At 40.3% G+C, this 20,571-nt stretch overlaps 1 protein-coding gene across 2 annotated transcripts in view; it reads right to left on the minus strand.

Moving 5' to 3' along the window:
* Positions 1-20,571, minus strand: part of ghra (growth hormone receptor a) — a 112,950-nt gene that overhangs the window by 40,561 nt on the left and 51,818 nt on the right. Inside the window, exon 1 of one of the 2 annotated variants that reach the window (XM_061900333.1) lies at positions 16,262-16,444. The exons of the other annotated variant lie outside the window; for it this stretch is intronic. The gene's annotated coding sequence lies outside the window, so the exon portion shown is untranslated. Of the gene's footprint in view, positions 1-16,261; positions 16,445-20,571 lie in introns of those variants that run through there. 2 annotated transcript variants of the gene reach the window in all.

A 20,571-nucleotide genomic window follows, 5' to 3' on the forward strand; every position in this document is an offset into this window, starting at 1 on the left:
CGGAAGGCAGGGTACACCCTGGACAAGTCGCCACCTCATCACAGGGCCAACACAGATAGACAGACAACATTCACACTCACATTCACACACTAGGGCCAATTTAGTGTTGCCAATCAACCTATCCCCAGGTGCATGTCTTTGGAGGTGGGAGGAAGCCGGAGTACCCGGAGGGAACCCACGCATTCACGGGCAGAACATGCAAACTCCACACAGAAAGATCCCGAGCCTGGATTTGAACCCAGGACTGCAGGAACTTCGTATTGTGAGGCAGACGCACTAACCCCTCTGCCACCGTGAAGCCCTGTTGGCGGGTCTTGGATGGTTATTTAGAGGTTTTTGTGGACGGAATAGAGAGCCCCCATTGACTAACTTGTTACCGGACTTTTTATTCATGACTTAAAATGCATTAACAAGGCCAAACATATGAGTTAAAGGCCTACTGAAACCTACTACTACGCACCACGCAGTCTGATAGTTTATACATCAATGATGAAATATTAACATTGCAACACATGCCAATACAGCTTTTTTAGTTTACTAAATTACAATTTTAAATTTCCCAGGAGTTTCATCTTATAAACGTCGTGTATTGATGACGTGTACGGGTGACGTCACAGGGTTTTAGGGAGTGTGAGCGCTACGCACACACACACAGGTAAAAGTCGCCTGCTTATAAAGGCATAATTACACAGTATTTTGGAGATCTGTGTTGCTGAATCTTTTGCAGTTTGTTCAATTAATATTGGAGAAGTCACAGTAGAAAGATGGCGTTGGGAAGCTTTAGCCTTTAGCCACACAAACACACGGTGATTCCTTGTTTAAAATTCCCGGAGGTGAAACTTTACTATGGATCAGAGCGGTCAAGCAGACATGGATCCCAAACGAATGTCAACCAGCAGGTTTTGGTGAGAAAATTGTGTTTAAAAAGTCAGTTCTTACCGGATAAAAGCTGAGCTTGTGCCATCCATAGCTGCCGTCGACTCCCCTGAGACACTGCGCGTCAACACACCCGTGGACACACCCTTCCGACTATCAGGTAATATTTAACTCACTAAAACACTACCAACACAATAGCAAGATAAGGGATTTCCCAGAATTATCCTAGTAAATGTGTCTAAAAACATCTGAATACGTCCCAATGCTATCACGTTTTTTTTAACTCGTTTTTTTTCCTTTTTTTTTTCTAGTCCGTCGTTTTCAATATCCTCAAACACGAATCTTTCATCCTCGCTCAAATTAATGGGAAAATAGTCGTTTTCTCGGGTCCGAATAACTGTTTTTGTTGGAGACTCCCATTAAAATCAATGTGAATATATGAGGAGCCATCAACATGTGACGTTATCGTCTGCGACTTCCGGTAAAGGCGAGGCTTTTTCAGGAAGTACCTAAATGGGCGAACTTTATCGTCGAATTTCTCTACTAAATCCTTTCAGCAAAAATATGGCAATATCGCAAAATGATCAAGTATGACACATAGAATGGACCTGCTATTCCCGTTTAAATAAGAAAATCTCATTTCAGTAGGCTTTTAATATCTTATATAAGGCTTATAAAAAATAAAAAAACAGCACATCTCGTTCAAATTTTTGCATATTTCCAGTGTGACTGATATGGTCAGATTTAATTTAACAAATTAATTGAACAAATTGCAAAAGATTCAGCAACACAAATGTCCAGAATACTGTGTAATTATGCAACGAAAAGAGACGACTTTTAGCCGTGAGCGGTGCTGGAAGAACATGTCCGCTACAACCTGTGACGTCATGTGCACGCGTCATCAGTCCGCAACGTTTTCAACAGGATACTTCGCGGGAAATTTAAAATTGCAATTTTGTAAACTAAACCGGCCGTATTGGCATGTGTTGCAATGTTGATATTTCATCATTGATATATAAACTATCAGAATGCGTGGTCGGTAGTAGTGGGTTTCAGTAGGCCTTTAAGGACAAACTTGCAATAAGAAACATATGTTTAATGTACCCTAAGTTTTTTTTATTTAAAATAAAGCCAATAATGCCATTTTTTGTGGTCCCCTTTATTTAGAAAAGTGTCGAAATACATATTGGTACCGGTACCAACATATTGGTATCGGGACAACACGAGTTCAAGCACGCTGGTGATATTGGTCTTATTTGTCAATTGTGCATAACGTTAAGGACTTCAGCTTAAGGGGCTGGCTTACAGAGAAAGAATGTAGCCCTGCTGGTAAAAAGCAAAACATTTTTCGCATTCTGGGAACATGATTCAACAGTTTCAGAGGTGAAAGGTCGTGCAGCGACACCTGGAGATGCTCACTTTCATCTCCCTCTAAATACCCCACTGATTGACATCCTTCTTTTCTTACAGTGTGAAGGAATAATTCTCACAGACGTCGCCTTAGGGTCGAGTTTATGTTCAGACCGGCTAGAGACCCACTTAGGGGGAGGGTAGACAGAGTCAACACCGTGTCAGTAAAACAAACACATACCTACTGCTTTAGAGCTTGTTCGACCTGTTCTCTCAAGAGTTTAGCACAAAAAAGTGAGACTTAAAGTCCGAAGTGTCAGCGCTACTTTTCCTCTGTTTGGGAAAAAGAACGAGCCACGCCAACAAGCAATGGAAAACGAGTGCGTTCTGTATTTACTGTGACCTTACATGTGACACTTAAGGGAGAGTGAGGGCAGCAAGAACACGGGCATGTGCAGCAAAGTGGAGACTGTGGACTATAACAGTGTCGTAACTGCAGTGTCCTCCACTAAGGCGCAGCAACACCGTATGCAAATTAGGGCTACAACTACCAACTGTTTTAATAGTCCGTAATCAATTATCATAATTAGTAAATTGAATTATGAAAAGTACATATATTCAGCGGCACAAGCTACTTAGCGCTCAGTGATCACGCCGCCGCTATAAGTATTTTGTCTAAGTTAACGCTTATAATTACAATATCACTAATACTTAGTTAATAGTCATTTCACAAAATGCAAATAAAGTATTGTTCGCGGTTTTTTGACCCGACACATAAGCAGAAGAAGATGGATGGACGGATGGATATTTAGAGGGCTTTATGGGCTGAATAGAGGACCTCCCATTGGCTCCGCTATAAGCAGACTTTTATTTCAGAGTTAGAACGAATGAAAAAATACCTATGTCTTCTTGTCTCTCATAATGATTGTTAAAGATAGGCAAAATTAAAAAAAAAAAGTGCAGTTACCATTATGCATTTTATATAACAAATTATTTTCTATAATCATGATTTGGATCACATGAGAATGTGGAAAGGACAACATAGCACTTATTTACCACATGGTCATTTATCATCAAATATATTGCACAACATACCAGCAAGTGCAACAGAACCAATGTTGTAAAAAAATCGCAGTAAGAGGCAAACCGCTCTGTCAGCATTAATAGAGCTGATGAGTTCAGTACAACAAGTTCAACACACCAACAGCTAAGAAGCGCAATATGCATACATATAAAGTGCATGCAGAGCTACATAAAGCTGCTGCATGCTTACCAATAACACTAATTCTTGCTGAAGACTGAATGCGTTCATTTGTGTTGTGATTTTCCAGGGGAGCTTGGAAACCAACTGTGACGGACTCTTGCCGTTGTGCGGGTTCCGAGGACCATCAAGGAAGGACATGCTTGAGCAGGTTTGACTTGCTTTATTTTTCAATAAGCTCTGTCTGCAGGTCTGGTCGCTTTTCAGCTCCTTCCTCCACTGCTCGCCCCTCGGTCGCTTTTCAGCCGCACCCGTCGTCATCGTCGCCGTCTTGCTCTCTGTCTCTTCCGCTCTTTATTCACTGCTGCAGGTGTTGGCAGACCAGGTGGGGGGAGGCAGCGAGTGCCCCCCCAAAGAAGTGGTGGAAGAAGAAGAAAAAGTGGTGGTGGTAGAAGAAGAAGAAGTGGTGGTAGAAGAAGAAGAAGAAGAAGCAGTGGTGGAAGAAAAAGACAAAGAAAACAAAGACAAAGAAGAAAAAGACAAGGACAAAGAAGACAAAAAAGATGAGGAAAAAGACAAAGACTAGGAAAAAGACAAAGACAAGGAGATAGACGAAATAGAAGAAGAAAATGAAGAGAAGACAGGTGGCCGTGGCAGTCTTCATTTCCCGCCTCTTCAAAAAAGGAAGGGGGGAGTTGGCTTCGCCGGTTGGAGTTCCGGCTTGCGTCTGGCGATGGAGGTATGTGGAAAGGCGGAGCCGGGGAACGAGCAGCGGGGCAGGGCACGCTGGAGCCCGGCCCAAGATGGTGGCAAGGAGGCGGAGAATGCGGGCGAGCGGCTAGGCGAAGCGTGCCGGGAGCGACGCCGCAAGCGAGACCAGGTGTGTGGATCGTGCACCTGGACACGATTGACATATCTCCTCCGGATGTATAAAAAGGGGAGGAGGAGAGAACTGGGTAGAAGGAGTTGGAGAGCACGCAGCACCTGCAGCAGTGAATAAAGAGCAGAAGAGACGGAGAGCAAGACGGCGACGACGAGGACGGGGGCGGCTGAAAAGCGACCGAGGAGCAAGCGGTGGAGGAAGGAGCTGAAAAGCGACCAGACCTGCAGACAGAGCTTATTGAAAAATAAAGCAAGTCAAACCAGCTTAATCATGTCCTTCCTTGATGGTCCTGGGAACCCGCACGGCGGCATGAGTCCGTCACACTAACCAATTAAGCTACACTTTGCCTTTCAACCATTAAGGTTGACACTTTAAAAAGGCCTAGAGAGCCACTTCCCTCGCCACGGAATACGTTCAGCCTCCATATTGTGAAATGGTCCGTGGTCACGAATGCGGCGGCGAAGGCGCTGTAAATCTCCATCTCCTGGCTCATTTGCAGATTTATGTTCGACATTAGGTTAATGATGCACCAACAAATCACAAAGGGGACTAAAAGGAAAAGCAATAAAGTAAATACTGTATGCATAATATATTTGTTTTAGTTATCTACATCCAAATGGAATGCCTAATTGTGTTTTTGTGACAAATGTTAAAGTTTCTGTTGTAGTGTGACATTGTTTTATTAATGCACGGGTGTCCAAGTGCAGGCCCTGGTCATATATTTGGCATGAAAGGAGGCAAGTTAAAATATTGACATTAGTTGAAATCAAATTTTAGTTTAGCATATTTTGATCTAGGGATGTACGGTATACCGGTATTATAGTAGTGGGATACTAATGAATCAAATTCAGTACTACACCGCCTCTAAAAAGTACCGGTACACGCCCTCCGCCATCGTCGTCACGTAGTGTCATTGCTGTTTTTTTTTTTGTTTTTTTTTGCAGATGAGCATGTTCGGCAGCGCACAATCACTGAGTACTTACAAGCAGACAGTGTGTAGACAAAAGGGAGAACGGACGCATTTTGGCTTAAAAACTAACAATAAAGGTGAAGCTGTAACACTTAAAACACCCTCAGGAAGAGGTGCTTTAAGACATGGCTAGCTAGCGGCTAAAGTCCATCCGCAGCCTGCAGTGTTGTAGCTACTTCTAAATCACTAATCCTCGCCTCCATGGCGACAAATAAAGTATGTTTCTTACAAGTATCAACCTTGCAGGATAAGGAATAGCTAAACATGCTTCACTACACACCGCAGCTCACTGGCGTCACAATGCAAACATACGCCATTAGTAGATCTACACCTAACATTCACTGTAATGATACCAAGTTTAGGAGCGTATCTAGTCGATACTACTATGATTACATCGATATTTTTAGCATCACAAAATCTTCTTTCGTTTTAAAAAAAATTTATATTATGTTTATAAACTCAGGAAATACGTCCCTGGACACATGAGGACTTTTAATATATATGACGAATGTATGATCCTTTAACGACTTGGTATCGGATTGATACCTTAATTTGTGGTATCATCCAAAACTAATATAAAGCATCCAAACAGAAAAAATAAGTGATTATTACATTAACAGAACTGTAGATAGAACATGTTAAGAGATATTAACAGTAAATGAACAAGTAGATTAATAATTCATTTTCTACCACTTGTCCTTAATAGTAGTCCTGCGATGAGGTGTACACTGCCTTTTGCCCGAAATGCAGCTGAGATAGGCTCCAGCAACCCCCGCCACCCCAAAAGGGACACGCGGTAGTAAATGGATGGATGGATGGATGTCCTTAATAGTTGACAAAATAATAGAATGGAAAATGACACAATATGTTTCTGCATACGTCAGCAGCTAAATTAGGAGCCTTTCTCTGCTTACTTACTATTACTACTAAAAGACTTAAGACTAAAAGTTGTCTTGTTCGTTCACTATTTTATTTAAGGACACACTTGCAATAAGAAACATATGTTTAATGTACCCTAAGATTTTTTTGTTATAATAAAGCCAATAATGCAATTTTTGTGGTCCACTTTATTTAGAAAAGTATCGCAAAGTACCAAAAAAGTATCGAAATACATTTTGGTACCGGTACCAACAACACTATCTTGATCTATGCTGGGTGGGAGGTCAGTTTCTTAATTTCAATGAAAATAAAGAAAAGTTAATAATATTAAGTAACAATATCGAAAATTTCTGTTTGTGAGCCAAATAGGTTTGGACGGCCCTGTCGTAATGCAACATTAGTTGTCATTTTTCACACAAAAGCTGCTCCTATTTCCAAAAAGAATCCTTTAAAAAAAAAAATAAATAAATAAAATTAAAAGGGAACAAGCGGTAGAAAATGGATGGAATCCAGACAGTGATTTGGATCACCCCTAACATGTTATCGCTCATTCCATCCGCCCGTAATTTGTTGAGCTATGTTGCTAACCAACAAACAGACAGATAAACCACAGCTAATCTAAAGGAAAACAAAATTATTAAATTAATATGTTATCTGTCAAACAGAGTGCAAGGGTGTTCACTCTTTGCATCAGTCTCAGCTCTTGGGCACATTTGTTCTACAGCAGGATAAAAAACACCTTGGTTTGATAGTGTTTTACCTCAACTGTTTCAATATTTTGTGAGTATGTGTGTAGCTGTATTATTACTGTTTATACTACTATTCACTGCTTTATTCTCTTTGTTGCTTGTATTACTTTTATTGTCTTATGTGCCCTTCACAGCACTTTGGTCAAAACAAGTTGTTTTATTGTGTTGTATAAATAAATCTTGACTTGACTTGTCAGTCATCCCTTTTCTTTGTATCAGTGACTGGAGCCAGTACTTTGTGGATAGACAAAGGAGTGAAACTGCAAAATAAGAGTACTGGACACAAACTAAAAAAACAACAACAACAACAAAAACACAATTTCAAAAGAGTCACTAGGCTGTGAAACCTCCCAAAATCTAATCACTTGACTCCTAATCCCATTTATGACATTTTCATAAATTTAATCAAAATCCACCAATTGCTATAACTATAAACATACTATAAACTACAATGTATTTTTCGTAAAGGTTGCAGCAAAAGTTGTGATGATTGGAGGCTTTTTCCTCCTTATAACATTGCATCAGCTTGTGATTTTTATGAGTTTGTAGCGGTATAACGGTACACAAAAATTTCCTACCTCGGTTCAGAGGTCACGGTTTGGTTCATTTTCGGTACAGTAAGAAAACAACCACATATAAATGTTTTGGTTATTTATTTACCAAGTTTGTAAACAATGGATTCATCCTTTAAACATTGGGAACTCTATAATAATTTTGCCCACGTTAATCAACATTAAACTGCCTCAACTTTATATCTTGTTGCTCAGATTAAATAAAATCTAAACTTTTCTTCTATATATAAAAAGTGCAACATTAAACAGTTTCAAGTCAACTCACCATGCTTAATTTATTACAGCATTTGGGAAGCTTGTAGTTGATTTTTATTATGTAAATGTTATATTTTTATCAACATGTGATAGCAAGGACCCTGCCATTCAAACTAGGCTGCTACATTACTAATGATTAATGTAACTATAACCGAAAAATTAGCACAATAGCAATAGGAGAGACTATTCATCCCTGAACACCATGGAGTTCATGTAGGCTTAATGATGCAGTTACATTATTATATCACTAGCATACGCACGCACGCACACACACCGCAGAATTTAAAAAGTTCATTAGCCTTCACCTCAGGCCAGGACTGCGAGCGAGCTGAGCTGCAGTTTGTTTCTAGAACGTTGACTGGGAGGTGTTTATTATAATTTGGGGAGAGTCCGCTGCTCACCTGCTAAACACCTATCTGCTCGCCGCTGAAGTGCTGACTACATGCGCTCTGAATACGCACTGTTGATTGTTTATTACCGCTCTGAATACGCACTGCTGATTGGCTGTTACCGCTATATATGTAACCAATCAGATGGTTGTGTGGGTGGGACAATGCTGGGTGCTGTGTAGGAGACAGAGGCAGAACGGAGCGAAACAGCTTGTTAAGACTTAAGCTTAGGCGGCTACTTCATATGCTCGTGTGGAAACTCGTTCGGTACACCTCCGAACCGAACCAGAACCCCCGTACCAAAAAGATTCATTACAAATACATGTACCGTTACACCCCTATGAGTTTGTTATCAATGTTTCAGGCAATCTTTGTAACCCTGGCCCGACACAGCACAGGATTCTAACAAATCTAACAAAACATTCTTTATTTGTTCAACTTGACAAACAAATATTTATGTTTCACTTGTTTTATTACTACACAAAGTAACAGATTCTAACTTACAAGTAGACACCAGATGGAAGCAAAAGCACATTTCTCAAACCTGTCGTCAAATTTACTGTTATAAAAACAAACACCACAAAACACTCACTTATTGTCCTCTGTCGAGTCTGTCATATACAAGCTGCAGACATTCTCAGTGTATGTTTTACGCTTGAAAATAGCTTGTTCATTGTAATCTTTTATTTAGGTTCCAACGCATTGCACGATGTTTTCTCCTGCTTTCATTGAGGACAATGGAAAATGCGGGTCTTGGACAAAGTTAGTGGGATTGGTTTTATTTGTGTAAATTTATGCAATGGCAGTATCGCAAAACCCTGAAGGGTCACTGTTAAGGGCAGTGAAAACAAGTGCAGTCAAGGGGCCCTACAACCAGATACAAACAAGGAAATGTAAACAGGTGATATAAATAACTGTCAACATGCACTCCACCTTTAGCATGCAGGTCGTCTTACACCTTCTAAACAAAACACCACAACGGACATCAGTTTGTCAAGTTGACAAGGACATGGTCCACTGCCCAAAAAAGCCCCCCAGCCAACCAACGAGACATAAATAACTTTGAGCACATAGATAAATAGCTAGCCAGGCGGCCACGTGAATAGTGTCAGAATATTTAAATTACGTTCGTGGTTAACTTCTTTTTACACTTGTGACAGTTAAAGGGGAACCGCACTTTTTAAATATGTTGCCTATCATTTACGATCCCTGTGTAATAGAAGAACTCCTATGTCTCTATTTTATGCATCCATCCATCCATTTTCTACCGCTTATTCCCTTTTGGGGTCGGGGGGTTCTAAATCAAAAAATAAACGCTGGTAAGAGGTGGATATTAATTAAACTAATGGAATTAAACCATTGCGCCTAAAAAATGCTCCATTTATATTTACTGTGACCTGCATATTAACCAGGCTATAGCGACATTGTTATAATACTGTAACAGCTAACAAAGAGGAACTATTTATAGAAATACAGCACCTTGATCAAGGTTACATACTGCAACTATTGTGTTACTGAGCTGCTGCATCGCCTCTGAGTTGGTAAAAGTTTGAGGCTATATTATAAATCATAATTCACGCCCTTATCGTAGAATGTTGTGGCCATAAGCAAAAGTGGGTCAACTTTATGGTTTATTTCGAACATGCATGTAATTACAACATGATCCATCCCAATTTCCAGTTTTTCTTCACAATATGTTTGAAAAGGAGTAGGAAGAAGCAGAGCTCATTCAATCCTAACCTTTTTCCATTTTCTAGCAATTGCTTACACTTTTGTCCACTTCCTGTCGTCAATTTGTAAACAATTTACCCCATAAATAATACAATTACAAAAAAAAAATCAATAAATAAATAATAAATAGGAAACTAAGTTGTATTTCATATAGTGAGATGAATAGGATTACTAATAAGTTCAAAATGTTTATCATGATTCTCATTTGTACTTTGTAAACACTGAGTTTGGACAGTTTCTGAAACTGGATCATATTAGTACATTGTTTGATTTCTTTCCTTAATTCATTACATAGTTTAGTTCTACATACTGATGTACAGTAGGGGTGTAAAAAAAACAACAGATTTTCAAATTAAACGCAATTCTTATATGTAATGGATTCAAAATAAACTTTTTTTTAAATGTTTTTTTAAATCCGTCCTGTCCAGCCACTCAGGCAAATCATATTGTTGACGTAGATGCCCATATTTTCTGTACAGATTTACCTAAAAAAAGAGAAGTGTTGGACACTTCTCTTGTTGCTTTATTTGTATTTGACTTTATTAAATGTTTGGGCTGCGATCAGGTGGTGACTTGTCCAGGGTGTATCCCGCCGTCCGCCCGAATGCAGCTGAGATAGGATCCAGCACCCCCCGCGACCCCAAAAGGGACAAGCGGTAGAAAATGGATGGATGTCACTCCTTGGAACCTACGCCGGAACGTCGTTAACTCTCAGTATACCCGCCTTGTTCCGTGTGCTCAAGCTCTGCACTTTGGCCTCCATCCGGATTTTGGACTGCCTCCCTCGATCTTCGACCCTTGCTTGGACCCGAACCTTGTCGCTTCTCTCCTGTCCTTCCTTTGTGCCTCACCCTCTTGGACTGACAAATAATTCCTCCATCACGCACGTACAACATCCTCTTGTAATTTTTACATGGTTAATTTCACACATAGTCCTGCAACCAACACATAAAGTAGCATACACCTCCCACACAATGATCAAAGGTTACAATAAACCTGGTAACCTGAGTTTCTTCGTGGTGTCGTCGCCTTCCACTACTCACGTACATAACACTGGCAGCTTAAATAAAGACACTCATTACCCCTGCTGCACTGGAATTGCTAAACGACCCTAACCAGTCAAGCACCGATGTGGCAAACTGGGCGGATTGCAAATGGAACATGGAGAGGTAAGAAAACTCTTCCAGAGACCATGCTTTCATTCCAAAGATCAGCACATTACCACCGAGAATAGGACTTCTCAGGCCTGCATGGGTCAGACTTAACCATCTTCAAACTGGCATTGGCCTCTTCCGCTTAACAATGGGGAATTGGTGGTATGGCTTCCGCTGCGACCTGTGAGTGTGATGCAGAGGAGCAGGCTGCAGACCCTGTGATAACATCCTGGCCTACTTTATCGCCACCCTAATGGGACACGTGGTCTGACAACTGTGGACAAGAACTTGGGCAGTAGGCTGACAAACACATGCCCAGTTATATAAAGGTTCCACACCCTCCTGAGAAAAACACCTTTCTCCAAACAAAGAACAAGAAGTACAGATACGAAATCCTTTAAACGATAAATAATTGCAAAAACATCATAATGGAGGATATTTGAGCCCTTCAACACATGGTATTAGCAAACACAAACAGGATACATCCTGCACTGTTCCTGATGTTGTGCATTGTTTCATATGTCTCTTTACAGCCCTGTTGGGAAAGATGTCCAAACAATGGCGACTTCTTTGTAACAGTGATGTTAGTTTATTTCAAAGTAAAACTGCACGATCTATGCTATACTGGGTGTGTGCTAATGTTTTTGATGTAGCTGAAAGTCATGAGCAACGTCAAAATCGGATGTCATGTACTATTATTTTTTTCAAAGAACAATCATTTTAAGTTTCTTGTATAATATTTTGTCCTTTCCTATCTGGCAACACTGCAGGACGCTCACACTTCAATGCAGAGTGCTGACATTGGAAAAAAACAAATGTTTCAAATCCAGCAAATGTGTGACTCCCAAGTCCTCCATAGAGCTTTTCATAATTGACAGAGCAGCTTCATGAATCAAGTTGACTCCCAACTTGTTATGTAATGTTGGCTATGGAGGCAACACATGTTATTTAGTATATATTAGAGCTAAGATGATTGATTTATGAACGATCGATCACCTGAAAACCAACAAAATAATGTGTTGTGTTGATTGAAGTGGTTTGCACAAGAAAAATAGCAACATAAAGTTAAAGTTAAAAGTTAAAAGTACCACTGATAGTCACACACACACACACACACACACACACACACACACACACACACACACACACACACACACAAGGTGTGGTGAAATTACCCTCTGCATTTGACCCACTCTCTTGTTCCACCCCCTAGGAGGTGAGGGGAGCAGTGAGTAGCAGCGGTGGCCACGCTCGGGAATCATTTTGGTGAGTTAATCCCCAATTCCAACCCTTGATGGTGAGTGCCAAGCAGGGAGGTAATGGGTCAATGGGTAAAGGGTTAAAGGCCTACTGAAACCCACTACTACCCACCACGCAGTCTGATAGTTTATACATCAATGATGAAATATTAACATTGCAACACATGCCAATACGGCCTTTTCAGTTTACTAAATTGCAATTTTAAATTTCCCGAGAGTTTCTTCTTGAAAACGTCGCGTAATGATGACGTGTACGCTTGACGTCACGGGCTGTTGGGAAATATGAGCGCTGCACACACACACAGCTAAAAGTCGTCTGCTTTAACCGCATAATTACACAGTATTTTGGAGATCTGTGTTGCTGAATCCTTTGCAATTTGTTCCATTAATATTGGAGAAGTTAAAGTAGAAAGATAGAGTTGGGAAGCTTTACCCTTTAGCCACACAAACACACGGTGATTCCTTGTTTAAAATTCACGGAGGTGAAACTTTACTATGGATCACAGCAAACATGGATCCCGACCGAATGTCAACCAGCAGGTTTCGGTGAGAAAATTGTGGTAAAAAGTCGCTTCTTACCGGAGATCAGCTGAGCTTGTGCCGCCCATAAAGCTGCTGTTGACTTACCTGAAACACTGGCGTCAACACACCCGTGGACACACACCAACTATCAGGTACTGTTAAACTCACTAAAACACTAGCAACACAATAGAAAGATAAGGGATTTCCCAGAGTTATCCTAGTAAATGTGTCTAAAAACATGTGAATCCATCCCAATGCAATCGCGTTTTATTTTTTTGTTTTTTTTTCTAGTCCGTCGCTATCAATATCCTCAAACACGAATCTTTCATCCTCGCTCAAATTAATGGGGAAATTTTCGTATTGTCGTTTTGTCGGTCCGAATAGCTGTTTTTGTTGGAGGCTCCCATTAAAATCAATGTGAATATGTGAGGAGCCATCAACATGTGACGTCATCATCTGCGACTTCCAGTAGAGGCAGGGCTTTTCTGTTAGCAAGCAAAAGTTGCGAACTTTATCGTGGATGTTCTCTACTAAATCCTTTCAGCAAAAATATGTCAATATCGCGAAATGATCAAGCATGACATAGAATGGACCTGCTTTTCCCGTTTAAATAAGAAAATTTCATTTCAGTAGGCCTTTAAAATATACTATAAACTCTCTCCAATAGTTAAATTTCCTTTAATAAAACTACTTCAAGGGAAGGATTACACTGATCACTTTATACTAGAGCTGGTCGATATGGGGAAAAAGTCATATCACAATATTTATTTATTTATATTTTTTATATACAAATCAGTCAATATGGCTAAGTATCACGATGTAAATGGAATCACTATTTGTGTCATGTTTAAACGTTACAAAGCTAATAGGTGAGATGTGAAAAGCAGTGGTAATTGCCCTAAGACTGCAAGGGAAGCTCAACCTCCTTTAAGATATAAATATGTGCAAGACTGTGTTCAACTTTTGTTGAAAATTAGCTATCCTTGCGAGAGCTGACACGACTTTCTTCTCATTCATTGTGGTAGTGTCACAGTGCCTTAAAGCAGTGTTGAAGCTGAGCACCCATTGACTTCAAAGTGGGAGCATAGAGCGGGGTTTTCCACTGCTGGCAAAATAGATTGTCATTGGATAAATGCCTCTCTCATGCTCGGCGTCCATGAAAATGAATGGAAAGTGGGCTTTGTCTCAGCTGGCCTGATGGGCTTCCCCATGATGATTGGATGATCTGTCAGAGGCTGAATCCCTTTCTGATTGACGGCAAAAGGAGCGAATCAGCGATTTTGAAAAATGTTCATTTTGTTGTTCCGAGCTGATATGAAGTATTTCACAATTTTCTTTAACTGACATCCTTCCATCCGTCCATTTTCTACCGCTTGTCCCTCTCAGGGTCGCGGGTGGTGCGGTTTCTTTGTGAAATCTAACATCTTTAAATATGTTATCTCGTATTGGAGACTGTACTTGTGTTTAGAGAGTAGCTGACAATGAACTTCCCTTACTTGCAAGACCAGCAGCAGCCGCCAATAATGAAGACACCAGAAAGTTTTTAACGAAAATATGTAATTTTTGTTAAGTTCCACTCTTCTACTCAAAAAGGACCCACGGACAACTCTAGATTTCCAATTGATCAGCTTTTAATTTTCCAACATGAAGCTTTGTTGGTTTAATTTCAGTTGATTTTCAAAATCATCAGCAGATTGTAAACCTTTAAATCACAGAAACAGAGATGTTAATCTAAATACACATGTACTTTCAAACAATGTTTTTCAAATGCTTTTAAACCTCTGAATAATATTAAACTTTCTACATAATGTTTTAAAAGCCTACTGAAACCCACTACTACAGACCACGCAGTCTGATAGTTTATATATCAATGATGAAATATTAACATTGCATCCATCCATCCATTTTCTACCGCTTATTCCCTTTCGGGGTCGCGGGAGGCGCTGGCGCCTATCTCAGCTACAATCGGGCGGAAGGCAGGGTACACCCTGGACAAGTCGCCACCTCATCGCAGGGCTAACACAGATAGACTGACAACATTCACACTCACATTCACACACTATGGCCAATTTAGTGTTGCCAATCAACCTATCCCCAGGTGCATGTCTTGCAACACATGCCAATACGGCCTTTTTAGTTTACTAAATTGCAATATTAAATTTCGCGCAAAGTATTCTGTTGAAAACGTTGCGGTATGATGATGCGTATGATGACGCGTGCGTTTGACGTCACCGGTTGTAGCGGACATTTTTTTCCAGCCCGATCCAAGCTATAAGTAGTCTGCTTTAATCGCAAAATTACACAGAATTCTGGAAATCTGTGTTGCTGAATCTTTTGCAATTTGTTCAATTAATAATGGAGAAGTCAAAGTAGAAAGATGGGGGTGGGAAGCGGTGTATTGCAGCTGCCTTTAGCAACACAAAGACAGCCGGTGTTTCCTTGGTTACATTCCCAATGTTAAACCTTTACTATGGAACAGAGCGGTCAAGCGAACATGGTTCCCGACCACATGTCAACCGGCAGGTTTCGGTGAGAAAATTGTGGAAATAAGTCGGCTCTTACCGTAGATATGAGCGGAGCTTGCGTCCTCCTGCAGCTGTGTGGCTTCCCTCAGAGACACTGGCGGTGACCACACCCGAGGGCACACCCCTCCGACTTTCAGGTACCATATAATCTAACTAAAACACTAGTAACACAATAAACAGATAAGGGATTTTCCAGAATTATCCTAGTAAATGTGTCTAATAACATCTGAATCGTTCCCACTGCCCTTGGTTTTTTGTTTTATTATTATTATTTTTTTTTCTAGTCCTTCACTCTCACTATCCTCAACCACAAATCTTTCATCCTCGCTCAAATAATGAGGAAATTGTCGCTTTCTCGGTCCGAATCGCTCTAGCTGCTGGTGGCTATGATTGTAAACGAATTGAGGATGTGAGGAGCTCCACAACCCGTGACGTCACGCGCACATCGTCTGCTACTTCCGGTACAGGCAAAGCTATTTTATTAGTGACCAACAGTTGCAAACTTTATCGTTGTTGTTCTCTACTAAATCCTTTCAGCAAAAATATGGCAATATCGCGAAATGATCAAGTATGACACATAGAATGGACCTGCTATCCCCAATTAAATAAGAAAATCTCATTTCAGTAGACCTTTAACTTTTAGCAAGAGTTAAATATGACTATCCTTTAAACTTTGCATTAATCTTTTGTACTTTTAACTTTAAACATTTGCCATTTTAGCTTAAGCTTTAAACTTTTACATGTGCTTTAAACAACTTGCTTTTAACTGGTCAAACACAGTATGCAATCAAAGCTCAAATGTTAAATGTAGTGGTTCAACGTGAACCCAGCAGTTCAAACAAATAAATTAAGAAGTTCAGTAAGCAAATTAACAAGCTTGCAGGTACAAGTTAAGCTTAACAAACAAAACATTTCGATCATCATCAAATGAAGCAAATTCACCGACCATTGGTGTGTTTGGAGAAACTTGTTTAGTGGATCTTTCGGTTATGGCTGCTGGCTGTTCTTTCTTCCATGTAGCTTGTTTGGTGAATGAGTCTGACTGAACCTCCTTCTTTTTCAGGTGCCTTCAATGAGTAATTTGGTGGCCATTTTACCTTGGCATTCTGGGAATTGGAGTTTTCAATGATTTTGACCATGTAGGGCAGGGGTAGGGAACCTATGGCTCGCGAGCCAGATGTGGCTCTTTTGATGACCGCATCTGACTCACCGATAAATCTGAGCTGACATTGCTTAACACGATAAGTAATGAATGATTCCACTTCTAATCACAGTGTTAAAAATAATGTTCAAAATATAAAACATTCTCATGCATTTTAAATCCATCCATCCGTTTTCTACCGCACCTGTTCAAGAAGTTGCGTTAATGGTACGAAGTTATTTATTATTGATTAGTGTGGGGCTTGCCCTCCTGGGGGTTCTTCAGACCACCAAGCACCGACATGAGAGCCTGTTTCAGGGTTACAATATTGTTTTATTTTTCAACAAGTCTCTCAGTTGCTTTCCAGCAATTGTCTTTTTCGCTTTCGTTCTTGCTCTGGCTCTGGCTCCAGCCCCAACCCCGTCTCTCCTACTGGCTGCTGCTTATAACAGAGCGACAGGTGATTAGATAACAAGGCCCAGGTGGGTCGTCCACGCACCTGTCGCTGATTTCGAGGCCGGTCGTGGCACAACCCGCTTCGCTGCAGGCCCCCAGGCCACACCCCCTCCACCGTTAGCTTCTGAATAACAATGTTATTACAAAGAATAAGAGACCTATTGTACCCTAGAAATGTTGGTTTTACTTAAAAATGCACACGTTTAGTTGTGTTGAATGTTGAAAAAATATTATATGGCTCTTACGGAAAGAAATTTTAAAATATTTGGATTCTTGGCTTTCTCAGCCAAAAAGGTTCCCGACCCCTGAAGTAGGCCATGGATTACTGACACTGAGTTTTTAACGCCACTATTTTCGTCAAGGTTTGACCAGGATTGATCTACTGATGAACATTCCACAAACCGTGTTTCCATATGATTTGGGAAATTGTGTTAGATATAAATATAAACTGAATACAAATGATTTGCAAATCATTTTCAACCCATATTCAGTTGAATATGCTACAAAGACAACATATTTGATGTTCAAACTCATAAATATTTTTTTTTTGCAAATAATCATTAACTTTAGAATTTGATGCCAGCAACATGTGACAAAGAAGTTGGGAAAGGTGGCAATAAATATTGATAAAGTTTAGAAATGCTCATCAAACACTTAGTTGGAACATCCCACAGGTGTGCAGGCTAATTGGGAACAGATGGGTGCCATGATTGGGTATAAAAACAGCTCCCCAAAAAATGCTCAGTCCTTCACAAGAAAGGATGGGGCGAGGTACACCCCTTTGTCCACAACTGCGTGAGCAAATAGTCCAACAGTTTAAGAACGTTACTCAAAGTGCAATTGCAAGAAATTTAGGGATTTCAACATCTACGGTCCATAATATCATCAAAAGGTTCAGAGAATCTGGAGAAATCACTCCACGTAAGCGGCATGGCTGCAAACCAACATTGAATGACCGTGACCTTCGATCCCACTGTATCAAAAACCAACATCAATCTCTAAATGATATCACCACATGGGCTCAGGAACACTTCAGAAAACCACTGTCACAAAAAACAGTTTGTCGCTACATCTGTAAGTGCAAATTAAAGCTCTACTATGCAAAGGAAAAGCTATCTATCAACAACATCTAGAAACGCCGCCGTCTTCTCTGGGCCCGAGATCATCTATGATAGACTGATGCAAAGTGGAAAAGTGTTCTGTGGTCTGACGTGTCCACATTTCAAATTGTGTTTGGAAATATTCGACATTGTGTCATCCGGACCAATAGGGAAGCGAACCATCCAGACTATTATCGACGCAAAGTTCAAAAGCCAGCATCGGTGATGGTATAGGGGTGCATTAGTGCCCAAGGCATGGGTAACTTACACATCTGTGAAGGCACCATTAATGCTGAAAGGTACATACAGGTTTTGGAACAACATAAGCTGCCATCTAGGCGCCGTCCTTTTAATGGACGCCGCTGCTTATTTCAGCAAGACAATGCCAAGCCACATTCAGCACGTGTTACAACAGTTTGGCATCATAAAAAAAAAAGAGTGCGGGTACTCTTCTGGCCCGCCTGCAGTTCAGACCTGTCTCCCATCGAAAATGTGTGGCGCATTATGAAGCGTAAAATACGACAGTGGAGACCCCGGACTGTTGAACGACTGAAGCTCTACATAAAACATGAATAGGAAAGAATTCCACAATCAAACCTTCAACAATTAGTTTCCTCAGTTCCCAAACGTTTATTGAGTGTTGTTAAAAGAAAGGGTGATGTAACACAGTGGTGAACATGCCCTTTCCAAACTACTTTGGCATGTGTTGCAGCCATGAAATTCTAAGTTAATTATTATTTGCAAAAAAAAAAAAAGTTTATGAGTTTGAACATTAATTATCTTGTCTTTGTAGTGCATTCAATTGAATATGGGTTGAAAAGGATTTGCAAATCATTGTATTCTGTTTTTATTTACCTGTAACACGATTTCCCAACTCAAATGGAAACAGGTTTTGTACACTGTTACAGATAATTTTGTGATATATATCATTCAAGTTTTTTTTACCCAGCCCTATTTCACACACAAAAATAGTTGCAACTATTGAGTTGTGTGCACTAAGTGTCATCTTTGGTGAAATGTCTCTGGTACAGTTTGTTCTACCTGAGCTCAAATGAGAACACTACACAGACCAAAGATATGCACCACAGTTGAAATGACAGCAAACAGCATGCAAAAATGTCAAATATATAAGAGAAAATGCATTGGAAGTTCTGTCTCTCTTCTCAGCCCTCCATGTGTGTGGTGTGTGTACGTGTAATCTAAGATGGTAAATATATCAGAATATAAAAATAACTTACATAGTTTAATTTGGCATATTTGCGTTACACCAGTTAACGTGTCACGAAAGCCGCCAAGTCAGCACTTATGCATATGTTTTACTGCACAGCTTACAGCCATGTGTGTTAATGCAGCCTACTTTATAGAAATCTGTATTAAGAAAATAAGGAAAATACTCTATATGTATGCATCTGATGAGTATGCCTCTCATTCTTTAAGCCAAAAATGTAAAGATATGTAAAATGTGTTCTACTTTTGATGTCCACACCCGCAAACACAGCTTGTTGTGTGTGGAAGTGCATGTGCACAAGCCGAATGGACTGAACATCTCCGGTTGCCGCTGGTTACCACCTCTGTGGTGTGGAACACAGTGTCAGACAGCGGTATCAATCATTGGGCCTGACACATGGAGGGAATGGAAATAAACAGATCCATCTTTACGTGTCCTCTTTCCTCTGCTACAAAACACTTAGGCCTTGTTTGCACTGTAGGTCATTTCCGATTTTGTGACCTGTATCTGATTTGTGAACAGTGCAATTCCGATTTTTCGTATGTGGATATAAATACAATGTCTAATGTCTGAACGCTCCAGTCGCGTTCATCCGACCAGAAAGTCATCAAATTGCGTTAAGCGTCATAATCCTTTGCCAAAATAGAGGGTTGCAAAATAAATAGTTGACAAATGAGCAGAAAACAGGCAACAATAATATGATTTGGGGAACTCACGTTATTCTTCCGCCACTCCCGTCTCCAACTGCTCATCCACACGCTCTTCAGCACAGACATCAAAGCAAATGTTCCACAAACTACACCAGTCCAAAATGTTTGGCCTCTTCCTTCCTCATCTTCTCTGCACAATATTTGAATCCAGAAAATGTTGACTTTGATTGCACAAAACCCTTGAAATTGCCACAAATGCGCCCAGGACTGACACATACTAGAATTATAGCCATTATTACTTCTGTAGCACATGTGACATTATGTGTGTTCACATGGGCAGGGTTTCCCGCAGCGCTTTGTTGTTAAGGCGGCCGCAATATATACATTATAGCGCCAAGATACATTTTTTTGGACAATTAGTTTTCCATTCACCTCAGTTTTTCTGGTGGAAGGAGGTAATAGTCCGCAGCTGCAGGAGGACGCAAGCTCCGCTCATAACTACGGTAAGGGCCGACTTATTGTGGTAATAATAATACCACAGGACACTTCACGGGAAATTTAAAATTGCAATTTAGTAAACTAAAAAGGCCATATTGGCATGTGTTGCAATGTTAATATTTCATCATTGATATATAAACTATCAGACTGTGTGGTCTGTAGTAGTGGGTTTCAGTAGGCCTT

This window comes from Nerophis ophidion, linkage group LG01 (assembly GCF_033978795.1).
Source record: "Nerophis ophidion isolate RoL-2023_Sa linkage group LG01, RoL_Noph_v1.0, whole genome shotgun sequence".
In the NCBI taxonomy this organism is placed as follows: domain Eukaryota; kingdom Metazoa; phylum Chordata; class Actinopteri; order Syngnathiformes; family Syngnathidae; genus Nerophis; species Nerophis ophidion.